Raw genomic sequence first — 16,629 nt, 5'->3', positions numbered from 1 at the left:
ATTCAGTCATGCTTGTCAGATTCATTTGAGTGAGCAAAAAAGCAAGCTGAGGGAGCATTGGTGATCTGTGAATGCACACAAACCAGCAGGCTGAGTGCAACCCCACTGCATAACCATACCACTTTGTTCTCCAACCTCTACTCCTACATCTGTCTACCCGCATGTCCATCTGTGCCAACAGCATCATTTCAGGTGTTCTCACCTCACTGTATAGCTTTGCTTAACATATATATGTGTTCAATTTTGCCTGCTCACCAGTTTAGACACAAAAAATGTAACTAACTGTCAGAATCATGAATTAAATACATGCACATTGCACCTGGAAAGTATTCACAGACCTTTTTCATTTCACTTGTTTTGCATTTTGTCATGTTACAGCCTTATTCCAGAATGGATTAAATTGATTTTTCACCTCAAAATTTTACTCACAATAACCCAGTCCATTTGGGAATAAGGCTTTATTATGAAATACATGAAATCAGTACTAAATAAGTGCATCCGGAAAGTCATACTTTCTGGATGCACTATATTTAAATCTGAAGCACTTATAATTTGAACGAAGATGTCTCATTACAATCTTAAAATAGCCTCTGTAGAGTAATAGACTGATAATGTTTTGTACTATCATTATAATTTTAGTCATTCTTCCCATTGTAGCCTAATGCTGTTCCAGAGTTGATTATTATTTTTTTCAGTGCTTGTAACTGTGGTTTCCAATTACACTTTCACCTAATTACATGGCTGCTTGAGACTCGGATGATGCAATTACTGTGTGTTTCAGAAATCTGGATGGAATGTTCTAATTGCTATATGTGTAAGTGAAGTGAGTTCTTTCTTTCCTCCTTTTGATACAAATCTTTTGAAATGAAAGCTCTAAGTGCCTACTGTGCAATTAGACAAACTTTACACAAATTATATTGTGGCTTGGTAGATTTTCTTACTTACTACAGCATGTTGCCAAAGTTGGTCATCCCTATTTATGCTGATTGATTGAATAAGTAAATGACCTGAAAAAGGCTCCTCCAGCACCAGTGGCACTATTTTATGTTCTTCAGGCTGCTTGAAATTCCAACTAGGCAGTTGTCCCTCAGGATGAGCTTTATTCAGTCTAAACCCACAGAGGTGTGGCTGTCGTTCTCCTGTGCTGGATCTTTTGTCAAAGGTCTATTTAATCAAATAGAAACCATATATCCCATCTCTCCATGCATCCATTTGTAGTGATAAGCTACTACATAGCCTTAGCAAAAATAAAAATCTTAGATTTGAAACATACACACCATGACTGTGCAGGAGCACACATTTAACTACAATGTGACTTTGCTTATTTGAAAGCTGCTCTCTGCCTCTTTCAGGTAATGATGTAAATCACACTACAGACAATATATTATATTTAAAAGATTCTTTCCTTTTAAGGCAATAGCATTTGTAAAGTGCTACGAAGCAAGATAGAGTTTAATTAAAACCAATGGAGTTTTTCATTTTCACCTATGGTACTGGAATCAGTGATTAATATGTTGCCTAAATAATGGTGTTTCGAGCCTGGGTGCTATTAATGATCTGTTCAGCAGTAGCATTAGTTCTTAGGGGTGCAACTATTATGCCTCCAGTCTTAGAAGTAAGAAGTTACTAAAATATTTTTTATGAGTACTCCACAGTCAATTTTCTTTATATATTAATACAAATTGGCATTATTAATGGCTAATGGATCTAGTCTATTAAATTTCAATGCTATTGCATATTTCTGCATGACAGTTGCATCAAGAACAGCATTCCAGTCATGTGCCAAGATATTCATTATGAAAATCACAAAACCTGGATATCTCATTACAACTCAATCACCTAATATAAATCCTGCACAAACTACTCTGACAGGTATAAAGTTGGAATAACTTCTGTAATAACTTCCTGTATTTCTGCAGTACCACTAATAATTCAGATTTGGATACTTCGACCTCCTATAATGACCTGATACACACTTTTCAATGAGTTTGTTTGTTTACATTTAAATTTGAGGAATAAAGCACAGCAGTGGAGCAAGTGAGGATCTCACTAGTGTAATTTGCTTTTTACTAAATGTAGAGAAATTGTCAGAAAGGGCCGAATATTGTGTGTTAGAGGAAGCAAGGTTCATATGGTTACTATTAATCTATTTATTAACTCACCCTTAGCAGTTCTAATTTTAAATTTCCATTTGTATGTAAAGTTACATGTGAAAAACCTGCATTGCAGTTAATATAATAAATATTTAAAGACAAATAAAAATCAAATGACTAATAAAGCCAATTACTAGTTTTACAACAGTATTTTGACCCTTATGGCTTATTGTATTATTTGTGTGCTTGTCTGCTACAATTTTCTCTGATCCCTTTTTGTGATTGATGTTGAGAACATAGTTCTGAATAATCAGTGACCAACACATAAGTCATTGGTTATGATTATACGTCCTAGACAGGAACACCAAAGAGTTGTGATCTGTGAAGACTTGAACTGAATTTGGACTTGACTTTATATAAACTTCAAAATATTGCAAGGCCCACAACAAAGTACAGTGGGGCAAAAAAGTATTTAGTCAGCCACCGATTGTGCAAGTTCCCCCACCTAAAATGATGACAGAGGTCAGTAATTTGCACCAGAGGTACACTTCAACTGTGAGAGACAGAATGTGAAAAAAAAATCCATGAATTCACATGGTAGGATTTGTAAAGAACTTATTCGTAAATCAGGGTGGAAAATAAGTATTTGGTCAATAACAAAAATACAACTCAATACTTTGTAACATAACCTTTGTTGGCAATAACAGAGGTCAAACGTTTACTATAGGTCTTTACCAGGTTTGCACACACAGTAGCTGGTATTTTGGCCCATTCCTCAATGCAGATCTTCTTGAGAGCAGTGATGTTTTGGGGCTGTCGCCGAGCAACACGGACTTTCAACTCCCGCCACAGATTTTCTATGGGGTTGAGGTCTGGAGACTGGCTAGGCCACTCCAGGACTTTCAAATGCTTCTTACGGAGCCACTCCTTTGTTGCCCGGGCGGTGTGTTTTGGATCATTGTCATGTTGGAAGACCCAGCCTCGTTTCATCTTCAAAGTTCTCACTGATGGAAGGAGGTTTTGACTCAAAATCTCACGATACATGGCCCCATTCATTCTGTCCTTAACATGGATCAGTCATCCTGTCCCCTTGGCAGAAAAACAGCCCCATAGCATGATGTTTCCACCCCCATGCTTCACAGTAGGTATGGTGTTCTTGGGATGCAACTCAGTATTCTTCTTCCTCCAAACACGACGAGTTGAGTTTATACCAAAAAGTTCTACTTTGGTTTCATCTGACCACATGACATTCTCCCAATCCTCTGCTGTATCATCCATGTGCTCTCTGGCAAACTTCAGACGGGCCTGGACATGCACTGGCTTCAGCAGCGGAACACGTCTGGCACTGCGGGATTTGATTCCCTGCCGTTGTAGTGTGTTACTGATGGTGACCTTTGTTACTTTGGTCCCAGCTCTCTGCAGGTCATTCACCAGGTCCCCCCGTGTGGTTCTGGGATCTTTGCTCACCGTTCTCATGATCATTTTGACCCCACGGGATGAGATCTTGCGTGGAGCCCCAGATCGAGGGAGATTATCAGTGGTCTTGTATGTCTTCCATTTTCTGATGATTGATTGATTGATTGGTAATTTATTTCAACATGTGAACAATATACAAGTACATTTAGAAAAGAAATAAGAGAGAAAAAAATACTATACAAATTACATACAAAAAACCATTCTGATTAATTTACATGTTGAAAGGGAGTGGGAAGAAGTATACACTTATTTAATCCCACCCCTTTGCCATAAATTATCAGTGAATATTTAGTCAGCTTCCTTACTGATATAATTTGTAATAAAAATAGTGAACAGATTTCTGATATACTATATACTATACTATCACATCATGAATTTTTTGTTTGTTTGTTTGTTTTTAAATAGAGACATTCACTTAATTTAAATATTTTCCTTTTCTTTATAGATCGAGAAGATCATATTTTTATAACTCTTTTTGAACAGTTTTATGTTTGGACATTGCTTTAATTCCATATTCAGTTTGTTCCATAGTTTCACTCCATGAACAGAAACACAAAAGCCTTTTCTTGTAGTATGTACCTTCATTGTTTTGAAGTTACAAAAACCCCTTAAATTATAACTTCCTTCTTTCAAAAAAACCATACTCTGAATATTACCTGGCAGTTCTTTATTTTTTGCTTTGAATAGAATTTGTGCTGTTTGGAATTTCACTATATCGTCAATTTTCAATATTTCAGACTGCAAAAATAGTGAGTTTGTATGTTCCCTATAACCTGCATTGTGGATGATTCTAATTGCTTTTTTTTTGAAGAGTAAAAAGTGAATGTAATGTGGTTTTATAGTTATTGCCCCAGACCTCTGCACAATAGCTTAAGTATGGTGAAACCAGTGAACAGTAGAGAATATGAAGTGATGTTCTGTCGAATACCTGTTTTGCCTTGTTTAGTACTGCAATGCTTCGTGATACTTTGGAATGAATATATCTTACGTGAGCTCTCCAGTTAAGTTTTTCATCTATTATTACCCCCAGAAATTTATTTTCACTGACTCTTTCAATATCAACACCATTTATTTGAATCTTTGCATTTGTATTTAAACTACTATTTCCAAATAACATCAGTTTAGATTTATTCAAATTTAATGATAATTTGTTTTTATCAAGCCAGAACTTCACTTTACTTATTTCATTAGTCATATCCTCCAATAAATTCTGCAGATCATCACCAGAGCAAAAAATGTTTGTATCGTCAGCAAAGAGAACCATTTTTAATACTTTGGACACTTTACAGATGTCGTTAATGTACAAGTTGAAGAATTTTGGACCCAAAACTGACCCTTGGGGTACACCACAAGCAATGTCCATACATAAGGAGCAACCACCATTTATTTTCACAAACTGCTTTCTGTCACTTAAATAACTCCGGACCCAATCTAAAACTACCCCTCTGACACCATAACGTTCCAGTTTTCTTATTAATATATCATGATCTATAGTGTCAAATGCCTTTGTCAAGTCTATGAATAACCCAGCCACATATTGCTTTTTGTCTATGGAATTTGTGATGTATTCTATTGAATCTAATAGTGCCGATGATGTTGATCTGCTTGATCTGAATCCGTACTGACTCTCAGTGAGTAGTTTATGTTTATCTATAAATTTTTCCAGTCTGTTTTTAAACAGTTTTTCAAGAACTTTTGAGAATTGAGGTAGTAAAGAGACAGGCCTGTAGTTTGTGAAATGGTGTTTGTTTCCAGATTTGTATAGAGGTATAACTTTTGCTATTTTCATTCTGTCTGGAAATCGACCAGTTTGAAATGATAAATTACAGATGTATGTAAATGGTTTTATAATAGCCTCAATGACTCTTTTAACCACTATCATATCAATATCATTACAATCCAAAGATTTGTGATTTTTACATTCTTTGACAATTTCAAGAACTTCATTTTCATCAACGGCTGTGAGAAACATAGAATATGGATTTCTGTCAATCAGTGTATCGGGTTTTTCCTGTGCTTTCCCAGGATGAGTGATTGTTCTTGCTAAATTTGGTCCAGCAGTTACAAAGAATTCATTGAGACTATTTGCCACAACATCCATATTGTATTCTTCATGGTCATTACAAATGAAATACTTGGGATAGTTCTTTTGTCCAGTCCCACATTTTATAACACTGTTCAGGATTTCCCATAATCTTTTATTATTATTTATATTTATATCTAATTGCTTCTTATAGTATTCCTTTTTACTAAATCTAAGTATATTAGTTAACCTATTTTTATATCTTTTGTATCTGATTTCAGCATCTTTAGTTCTCGTTCTTAAGAACTCTCTGTGTGATTGCTCCCACAGTTGATTTTTTCACACCAAGCTGCTTGCCTATTGTAGATTCACTCTTCCCAGTCTGGTGCAGGTCTACAATACTTTTCCTGGTGTCCTTCGAAAGCTCTTTGGTCTTGGCCATGGCGGAGTTTGGAGTCTGACTGTTTGAGGCTGTGGACAGGTGTCTTTTATACAGATGATGAGTTCAAACAGGTGCCATTCATACAGGTAACGAGTGGGGGACAGAAAAGCTTCTTACAGAAGACGTTGCAGGTCTGTGAGAGCCAGAGATTTTCCTTGTTTGAGGTGACCAAATACTTATTTTCCACCCTAATTTACGAATAAATTCTTTACAAATCCTACCATGTGAATTCATCGATTTTTTTTTTCACATTCTGTCTCTCACAGTTGAAGTGTACCTCTGGTGCAAATTACTGACCTCTGTCATCATTTTAAGTGGGGGAACTTGCACAATCGGTGGCTGACTAAATACTGTTTTTGCCCCACTGTAAGTGTCTCTTTTTCAATCATAGAATACTTGAGATGATGTTTAACTTGCGAGAGAAGTAACTTACATCATGGTTATCCTCCTGGAGAAGCACTGCTCCTGCCCCAACTGCGCATCAATTTCCAGTTTGAATGGTAAAGAGGAGTTGTAACAAAGTATGCCCTTAAGGCTTTCAAAAGTTTGTTGGCAACCCTCAGACCAAACGAAAGGTTTTGAGGGACTGGTTAAGTCAGTGAGAAGGGCAGCAACAGAGGAAAGATTCTTACAAAAACACTGGTAATATCCAGTCATCCTAAGGAAACAACGCAGTTCCTCCTGGTGGTTGGTAGGGGGAATTCTTTAATTGCAGAGATTTTGGCAGGATGCACTTTTCCTAGACCAACCTGCTGACCAAGATAGAGAACACTGCCTTTAGCAAAGTCACACTTGGCATGGTTCAACATTGGGGATGCCTTTTCTAGGCTAGTGAAGCCCTCTCTCAATGTAGCCATGTGGGTTGACCAGTCACTACTATACACAACTATGTGATCTAAGTAAGCTCCACAACTAGGGATGTTTTCCAACACTTATTGACCAGCCTCTGAATGGTAGCAAGAGCATCATACATGCCAAAAAGGCATAACCATGTACTGTAGGAAGTGATCAGGAGTTACAAAAGCTGAAATGTCAGATGCTTCTGGTGTTAAAGAAACATGCCAATACCCCTTCAACGCGTCAAGGTTAGTAATTTATTTAGCAGGCCCAATTTCATCAATGCAGTCATCGATAAGAGGTAAAGGATGTGCATCTGGCACAGTGACAGAGTTTACCTTCTGAAAGTCAGTGCAGAATCTTGGGAGTCTATCTGACTTTGTGTTTAGGAGACATGGTGATCTCCAGGAGCTGGAGATTGGCACCACAAATCCATTCTGAAGAAGATAGTCAACTTCCTTTTTTATGACTTCCCTCTTTGCTGGGCTAACCCGATAAGTGCGCTGTTTAATTGTTGTGGGTTAGTCAACACAACATCATGTTTTATAACAGTGGTTTGAGAAGGGACATCATTGAACAGAGATGGGAATCCCAATATAAGTGTTATGATATCATTGCTCTGTTCATCAGGAAGGTGAGACAGCTATTATGGTAGTGTTGACAATATTATAGAATTACTTAGTCATAGGTAATAGTCATAACAGCCATAAAATTCCCAAGATTTCATTTAAATTAAAACTATAACACTGTATTCTGTCAGGGTTTCTGTCGTATGTGACATCTGTGTCGATGGTACATACGACAGTAAAAGTCAAATGGCTTCCCTCATATGCCTAAGGGCATTACAGTAAAACTACCCACTGACAACCTGATCATATGAACAAAAATAACATATTACACAACTGCATTGCCACAGGTATCACAGAAATACTGCCCCTGATGCACCACCTAATCAACATACAGCAAATTAAAGCAAATATAACTTTTTTGAAATCATTTTAGAGTGTATAAATTTTATCACTAGGGTATGTTATCAGTCTGTCTACGCTGTACCTCTATGAATCATTCTGCTCCTTTGACTGGCATGTAATGTGCTTGTGGGATGACTCATTTACGTGTGACAGACATCCTAAATGGTAGATTAGAGAACTGTGTCTTATCTAATAGAACTAAAAGGGAATAGGATGCCTTCCAGTTAAATCAGTCTGTCTCACAGGATACCCATCAACCCCTGTTATTTATTAATATATTTCATACTGACAGACTAGGAGATTATGTGTAATTAGAAAGATAAGGGAAATTAAAGGACTCCATTCCCATTGACCTGCCTAATGCAGTGGACTGAAATCTGGGTCTCTGAAAACCTGTTTGGAAGGGGCAGATGTGTGTTATACTGAAACATTATGCTTTCAATCAGTCTCTCCCTCTTTGCTCTCACATTCTTCTTTACCTGGCAGAAAGACAGATTCCACACCTCACGTGGCGCAATTTGTATGAAAATTTGAATGGCAATTAAATGGGGGTCTGATTCCTTGCCACAGTATACACTACCAGTCAAAAGTTTCGACATGCCTTCTCATTTAATGGTTTTCCTTTATTTTCATGAGTATTTACATTGTAGATTCTCACTGAAGGCTCAGTAAGGGAGCTGCTCAGAGTAGGAACTCATCTAGACTGGGTAATTACCTGCCTCTTCACAACATGGGAAATCCTTTTAGGTATCATAGCTACTAAGCTAAGAAGGCTTGGAGAAAGGCATGGAAAATAACACGAGGTCAACCAACCACAGGCTCCTCGTTGATAGAACAGTACAGTGGGGTGGCTGTAGCTCGGGTAGTAGAGCAACCGGAAGGTTGTTGGTTCGATCCCAGTCTACTCCAGTCTGCATGGTTGCTCCATTGGTGTGTGAATGTGTCTGAATGTTAGTTAGGTAGCACTGAAAGCCTTGCTTGTGTGAATGGGTGTGACTGGGTGAATGAACAAGCTTTGAGTGCTCAGATAGAGTAGAAAAGCGCTATATAAGAACCGGTCGTCGTGCACTTTTCCAACATGACAATGATCCAAAACACACATTTAAAGTTACTGTTGCATTTCTGAAGAAGAACAGGGAGAAGGGGATTGAATGGCTAAGTATGTCTTCTGATCTGAACCCAATTGAACACTTGTGGGGAATTCTGAAGTGACAAGTTGAGCATCACTCTCCATCCAGCATCCAGGCTCTAAAAGAGGTTATTCTTGAAGAATGGAAAAGATAGATGTTGCAATATGTTGCCAATTTGTTCATTCCATGCCCAGAAGTCTTGGTGCTGTCCTTGGAAATCACAGTGGTCATACAAAATATTAGATGTAGTAAATTTATTGCAGGGTGTATTCATTTTTGCTTCAAACAATATGAGTAAAACTGAAGATTTTGTGATCTAAGTTATATTATTAACCTTAATTTCATGTTATGGAGTTAAACAAGTGTTCAATAAAACTTTGGAAATTGTTCGTTTGTTCATAGAGCTACTGATTAAATTCGTACTTTTTAAAGGGGGTGTACTCATTTATGCTGAACACTGTATAAGTGAAATGCAATGCCATTCTTCCTCAATATAGAAACAAGAGGAAGCAGATATAAAAAAAACACGATGGGGTCCTAGAACCGGACCCTGTGGGACGACACCTGGTCACAGAGGAACAGAAAAAGTTCACCCCGCCAAGTAGGATCTGAACCACTCCAGTGCAGTGCCCCTAATAAAGATTAAGATGGCATGATCCACTGTATCAAAAACAAAACAGCTATTAAATCTAAAAGCACACGAACAACACAATCCCCAGCGTCACTAACTAAAAATATGTTATTAAAAACTTTTAAAACGGCTGATTCTGTGCTATGAAAGGGTTTAAAACCTCTAAAACATTTTGCTTTGCCAGGAAGGTCATTAATTGGCTGTGAACTAACTTTTCAAGAATTTTGGAAAGAAAAGGTAGTTTGGAGATCGGCCTGTAATTCGCAAGAATTGTAGGATCAAGAGCAGATTTTTTAATCAGGAGGGACCCCCATTTGGAGTCTCCTTTAACCTCCTAAGACCCAAACTCTTCCACGGCATGCATTTTTAATTTCTCTTTGATATTTGGGCATATTGGGGCCCGATGAATGTAAAAACGAAGACTTACCAGATTTTATTTTTTACCTTATTTTTGTTTTTAAGAAAAAAAAAAGAGCCACATATGAGGATATTTGTTTAAAATTTGATGGAACAGTAGCAGTATGATGTCCCCATGAATATCAGGCCCTTGTAAAGCAATATTGACTATTTTGGTCGAAATAACCCAAATGTGATGTCCACATATATGGACGCCAGGTCCTAGGAGGTTAAAGAGGACAGAGTCACCAGCTCAAACCTGTCAAAGAGACCAGAGCAGGAAGCAGAGACTGAGCAATCATGAGCACAAGGAGAGATTTGGAATGACATTTGTTGCTTGACTTTAACTGATCAAAGTGAAATTGTCTTGCTGGCAACTTGTTACCTTGTGCATCCATCACGTAGAAATAATGTTTGGACAAAATAAAGAACATGCATCAGGATTACAAGAAATTTAAAGCCAGCTAAAGTGCCATTCTTTCATTTTTTTATGATTATATAGGTAGAAGTCTGTCATTCTGTATATTGGTGTGGTGCTGTTTGATGTTGCTATGCTGTTACTAAGCAGATAAAGTATGTCATGTTAGCAAAGGTACTTTGACTACTAAAAAACAATAAAGTAAATAAATAATTGTTCACAGGGAGGCTGCCCAGTGGGCAGTTATTTACACAGTATCAGAGTAGTTTGGCTGGAATGAACCTTATTCCTCAGCAGAAACAGTAGTAAAATCCTTTATGAGGTAGTGGATGGAAAGCAATGCCAAAAAAGAAAGTGGAAAGAAACAAACCATTAGAATGTGGTGAATTAGAGAAAATAACCCCCCTTTTAATTCATCCTGACCAAACTGGTTTTATAAAAGGGAGGCACTCATCAACAAATACACGTAGATTACTTAATTTAATAGACTACTCATGCAGTAAAAACATTGAAACCATAATATTTTCTTTAGATGCAGAAAAAGCATTTGACAGAGTTAACTGGAAATTTCTATTTGCAACTTTACACAAATTTGGTTTTGGACCCTCTTTCATAAACTGGTTAAAAATATTGTATAACTCCCCAACAGCTTGTGACAGAACAAATGACCAAACATCCTCCAACTTCTCTCTTCTGAGGGGCACTAGACAGGGATGCCCACTCTCCCCTTCACTGTTTGCAATTTTTATTGAGCCACTAGCAGCAGCAATTAGACAGGCTACAACAATTAAGGGCATAAAATGTAAGAATACAGGGAGTGCAGAATTATTAGGCAAATGAGTATTTTGTTCACATCATCCTCTTCATGCATGTTGTCTTACTCCAAGCTGTATAGGCTCGAAAGCTTACTACCAATTAAGCATATTAGGTGATGTGCATCTCTGTAATGAGAAGGGGTGTGGTCTAATGACATCAACACCCTATATCAGGTGTGCATAATTATTAGGCAACGTCCTTTCCTTTGGCAAAATGGGTCAAAAGAAGGACTTGACAGGCTCAGAAAAGTCAAAAATAGTGAGATATCTTGCAGAGGGATGGAGCAGTCTCAAAATTGCAAAGCTTCTGAAGCGTGATCATCGAACAATCAAGTGTTTCATTCAAAATAGTCAACAGGGTCGCAAGAAGCGTGTGGAAAAACCAAGGCGCAAAATAACTGCCCATGAACTGAGAAAAGTCAAGCGTGCAGCTGCCAAGATGCCACTTGCCACCAGTTTGGCCATATTTCAGAGCTGCAACATCACTGGAGTGCCCAAAAGCACAAGGTGTGCAATACTCAGAGACATGGCCAAGATAAGAAAGGCTGAAAGACGACCACCACTGAACAAGACACACAAGCTGAAATGTCAAGACTGGGCCAAGAAATATCTCAAGACTGGTTTTTCTAAGGTTTTATGGACTGATGAAATGAGAGTGAGTCTTGATGGGCCAGATGGATGGGCCCGTGGCTGGATTGGTAAAGGGCAGAGAGCTCCAGTCCGACTCAGACGCCAGCAAGGTGGAGGTGGAGTACTGGTTTGGGCTGGTATCATCAAAGATGAGCTTGTAGGGCCTTTTCGGGTTGAGGATGGAGTCAAGCTCAACTCCCAGTCCTACTGCCAGTTTCTGGAAGACACCTTCTTCAAGCAGTGGTACAGGAAGAAGTCTGCATCCTTCAAGAAAAACATGATTTTCATGCAGGACAATGCTCCATCACACGCGTCCAAGTACTCCACAGCGTGGCTGGCAAGAAAGGGTATAAAAGAAGAAAAACTAATGACATGGCCACCTTGTTCACCTGATCTGAACCCCATTGAGAACCTGTGGTCCATCATCAAATGTGAGATTTACAAGGAGGGAAAACAGTAAACCTCTCTGAACAGTGTCTGGGAGGCTGTGGTTGCTGCTGCATGCAATGTTAATGGTGAACAGATCAAAACACTGACAGAATCCATGGATGGCAGGCTTTTGAGTGTCCTTGCAAAGAAAGGTGGCTATATTGGTTGCTGATTTGTTTTTGTTTTGTTTTTGAATGTCAGAAATGTATATTTGTGAATGTGGAGATGTTATATTGGTTTCACTGGTAAAAATAAATAATTGAAATGGGTATATATTTGTGTTTTGTTAAGTTGCCTAATAATTATGCACAGTAATAGTCACCTGCACACACAGATATCCCCCTAAAATAGCTAAAACTAAAAACAAACTAAAAACTATTTCCAAAAACATTCAGCTTTGATATTAATGAGTTTTTTGGGTTCATTGAGAACATGGTTGTTGTTCAATAATAAAATTATTCCTCAAAAATACAACTTGCCTAATAATTCTGCACTCCCTATATAGAACATAAAATCAGCCTTTATGCAGATGATGTGTTACTTTTTCTCCAAAACTCACAAACCAATATCGCTGGGGTAATTGCATTGATAAAATCTTTCTCAAGTGTCTCAGATTATTCAATTAACTGGTCAAAATCAACAGTTCTTCCGATTAATTGCTCCTTCCATAATTCTTCTCCTTCCCCACTGCAATGTGAAAATATAAAATATTTAGGTATTAATGTCTCTCCTAAACTTTCAGAATTAACTAAATTAAACCACATCCCACTTTTAAAGACAGTAGAAGGTTCAAGGTTCAAGGTTCAAGGTTCTTTATTTGTCACATGCATAGTTATACAAGTATAACACACAGTGAAATGTAGCCTGACACGCTCCTCGACATGTGCAAAAATGGGGGGGGGTAGAGGAAGAACATTATATATATATATATATATATATATATATATATATACATACATACATACATACATACATACATACATACATACATACATACATATAGTATATACACTGGGTGAATGTGCAGTAGTAGCAGCAAGCAGGTGAATTCTGTACATTAATATGAATAGACATCTGACTATTTTACAGGATAGACAATATAAACATATTTAAAATTAAAGGAATTGAAATGTACATTGTGCCTTGGTTTAGAGTGTCTGGAAGAGAGTCCTGTCTCAGTCAATTATAGATGATGTGAGAGGGCGGGTGTGTGTGTTTAGGGCACGGATGGCTTGGGGATAGAAGCTCCTCTTGAGTCTCTCTGTCCTTGCCTGGAAGATGCGGAACCTTCTACCAGATTGCAGAAGTTGGAACAGTTTGTTGCCAGGATGGGACGGGTCCTTCAGTATCTGCGCTGCTTTAGTCCGGCATCTCCTGGTGTAGGTGTCCTGAAGCGGGGGGAGAGCAATCCTGCAGCAGCGTTCTGCTGTACGGATCACTCTCTGGAGAGCTTTTTGGTCCTTCACACAGCTGTTCCCAAACCACGATGTCATGTTCTGTGTGAGGATGCTCTCCACAGCGCCTGTATAGAAAATCCTGAGGATCTTTGGAGAGACCCTGAACTTCCTCAGTTGTCGTAGGTGATACAGGCGCTGCCTAGCCTTTTTGGTCTGGACCTGAATGTGGGCAGCCCATGTCAGGTCTGAGGAGATGTGGACACCAAGATACTTGAAGGACTGCACCCTCTCCACTGGAGCTCCATTGATGATGATGGGCTTGTAGTCTCTGTGCTGACCCCTTCTGAAGTCCACCACCAGCTCCTTGGTCTTGCTGACATTCAGCTGGAGGTGGTTGTCCTGGCACCACGATGCCAGATTCTTCACTTCATCCATGTAGGCCGCCTCATCGTTGTTGGAGATGGCACCCAACACCACTGTGTCGTCAGCAAACTTCACAATGGTGTTGGAGCCATGGGTGGCCACACAGTCTGAAGTGTAGAGGGAGTAGAGCAGTGGCGAGAGGACACATCCCTGAGGTGCTCCTGTGTTGATGGTGATGCTGTTGGAGAAGCACCTGCCCACCCTCACCACCTGAGTTCTGCCAGTGAGGAAGTCCAACACCCATGCACACAGACGGCTGTTAAGTCCCAGATCCCTGAGCTTTGTGAACAGTCTGCAGGGCACTATTGTGTTAAACGCTGAACTGTAATCAACAAACAGCATTCGCACATAGTTACCCTGTTTCTTGTCCACATGGCTGAGAGTGGTGTGTAGGACGTGGGCGATGGCATCCTCTGTGGATCTGTTGGATCTGTAGGCGAACTGCAGCGGATCTGTGGTGTCTGGGATGGAGGAGGAGATGATGTTCTTCAGCAGCCTCTCAAACACCTTCATTACTACCGAGGTCAGTGCAACTGGCCGTTAATCGTTCAGGGATGAGGGTTTGCTGTTCTTGGGCACAGGGATGATGGTGGATCTTTTGAAGCATGTGGGGACCACAGACTTCGCCAGGGACTCGTTGAATATGTAAGTCCCTGGCGACCTGGCTAGATGGAAATCTTTACCCATATCACTCATGGGAAGGGTCGCCGCTATAAAAATGATGGTCTTGCCACAAATTAACTATTTATTTTCAATGATCCCAAATAAGCCATCACAAGATTGGTTCAGATCTCTAGACTCGTATATTTCTAAATTCCTTTGGAAAGATAAACCCCCACGTATCAGTTTAAAAACACTACAAAAGACAAAGGATAAAGGAGGATTAGATCTGCCTAACTTTAATCACTATTTTTTAGCCAACAGGCTTCAGTTCATCTCTAGATGGTTTAAACACACCCTCTTAGATAAACCTTGGATAGATGTAGAACAGGCACTATGTAATAACCTAGAAATTTCTGACCTACCATTTATCAGCTCAAACATTAAACGACATGAATGCTTTAAAAGCATCAATATTAGCTCTTCTCTGACAGCATGGTGGGAGTTTCTAAAAATGACAGAGTCTTCATTAATCCCATGCAAACATACACCTATCTGGAACAATCCGGACATATTACAAAACAATAATATGATAAACTTTCCAGATTGGAGTTGCAAAGGAATTAAATACTTGGAACATATGTTGGAAGGAACAGACTTTATTTCGTTTGATAGACTAGTTACACAATATGGAATCAACAAGAAACGATTTTTGGAATATCGACAAATTAAATCCATAGTAAAAAAGAAATTTAATCCCAGTGAAGCTGAATTACAAACACCACCAAGTGTGGTACAATTTTTTAGTCTAAAACCCCCCAAATTATTGTCTAAAATATACAGAACACTTTCTAAAATAGATGAATCAATATCCCTTCGTATTGCAAAATGGGAAGCAGATTTATCAATCAACTTAGACCCAAACCTTTGGTCTCAGATATGCTTAAAAACCTTTCAATGGATCAGAAATCCCAGTTTGCAATTAATACAATACAAAATATTACACAGAGTGCACTATACTGGTCATAGGATGTTCAAGATGGCCTATACGCCTTCCAACAACCGCGCACACTGCACAGCAGGGGGACCTCTGGTGCATCGGCCCAACTAGGGGGCTCTCTAACTGGTGGGGAGGTTGTTATATCTTTGCAGGTGGTCTCCTCACTACAGGAGCTCACTCTGCAGGTGGGGGGAGAGATTTAGGAGAGGTGGAGAATGAACTCAACCTGGGTGTCTATTGTCTTGTGTAGTTTGGGAGATGATTGCATGATGGGGTGGGTGCAGTTTTCTCTGGGATGGAGTCAGGTGGGCTGCCCCGGACTCTGTGGGGCTGGGCGCTGCTGCTGCTGCGGCCCCAGGCCGGATGGGCCTGGGCCCCCTTGCCCTGGTGGGTTCCAGAGTGTGGGGGTGCCTACTGGGGTCAGCGGGCGAGCTGGCCCCATGGAGGGGCTGCTTGCCCCTCCCTTTCTTCCCTCCCCATCCTCAGCTGCCTCCCTATTCCCGCTCTACCACACCCACACACGCAGGGCTTGGGGTGCAGGTATGTCACCAGGGTGCAGGGGAAGCACTCCCCCTCTGTTCCCTTCTGGCCCCCTGTGCCTCAATTTTATTCTGCAACCTAGACCTAGGGAGGGGTAGAGTCCAGTCTGTCTTCCTATACTTCTGCCAATCTGGTGATTCTGCTGGCTGGGAGCCGGGAGGGAAGAGAGTTCAGCAGTCTCACAGCCTGGTGGATGAAGCTGTTGGTGAGCCTGGTAGTGCGGGAGCGGAGACTTCTGTATCTCTTTCCAGAGGGCAGGAGGCTGAACAGACAGTGCGCGAGGTGGGTTGCATCGTTGACAATTGTGATGGCTTTGCGGGTGAGGCGAGTGGTGTAAATGTCTTGCAGGGAGGGGAGTGGTACACCAACTATCCTCTC

Source organism: Aulonocara sp. 'chitande type north' Nkhata Bay, linkage group LG1 (genome assembly GCF_057382095.1).
Source record: "Aulonocara sp. 'chitande type north' Nkhata Bay isolate Kocher_YH1m ecotype deep benthic linkage group LG1, A_spYH_male_GT1.1, whole genome shotgun sequence".
NCBI lineage: Eukaryota > Metazoa > Chordata > Actinopteri > Cichliformes > Cichlidae > Aulonocara > Aulonocara sp. 'chitande type north' Nkhata Bay.
This window is presented reverse-complemented; position numbering follows the sequence as displayed.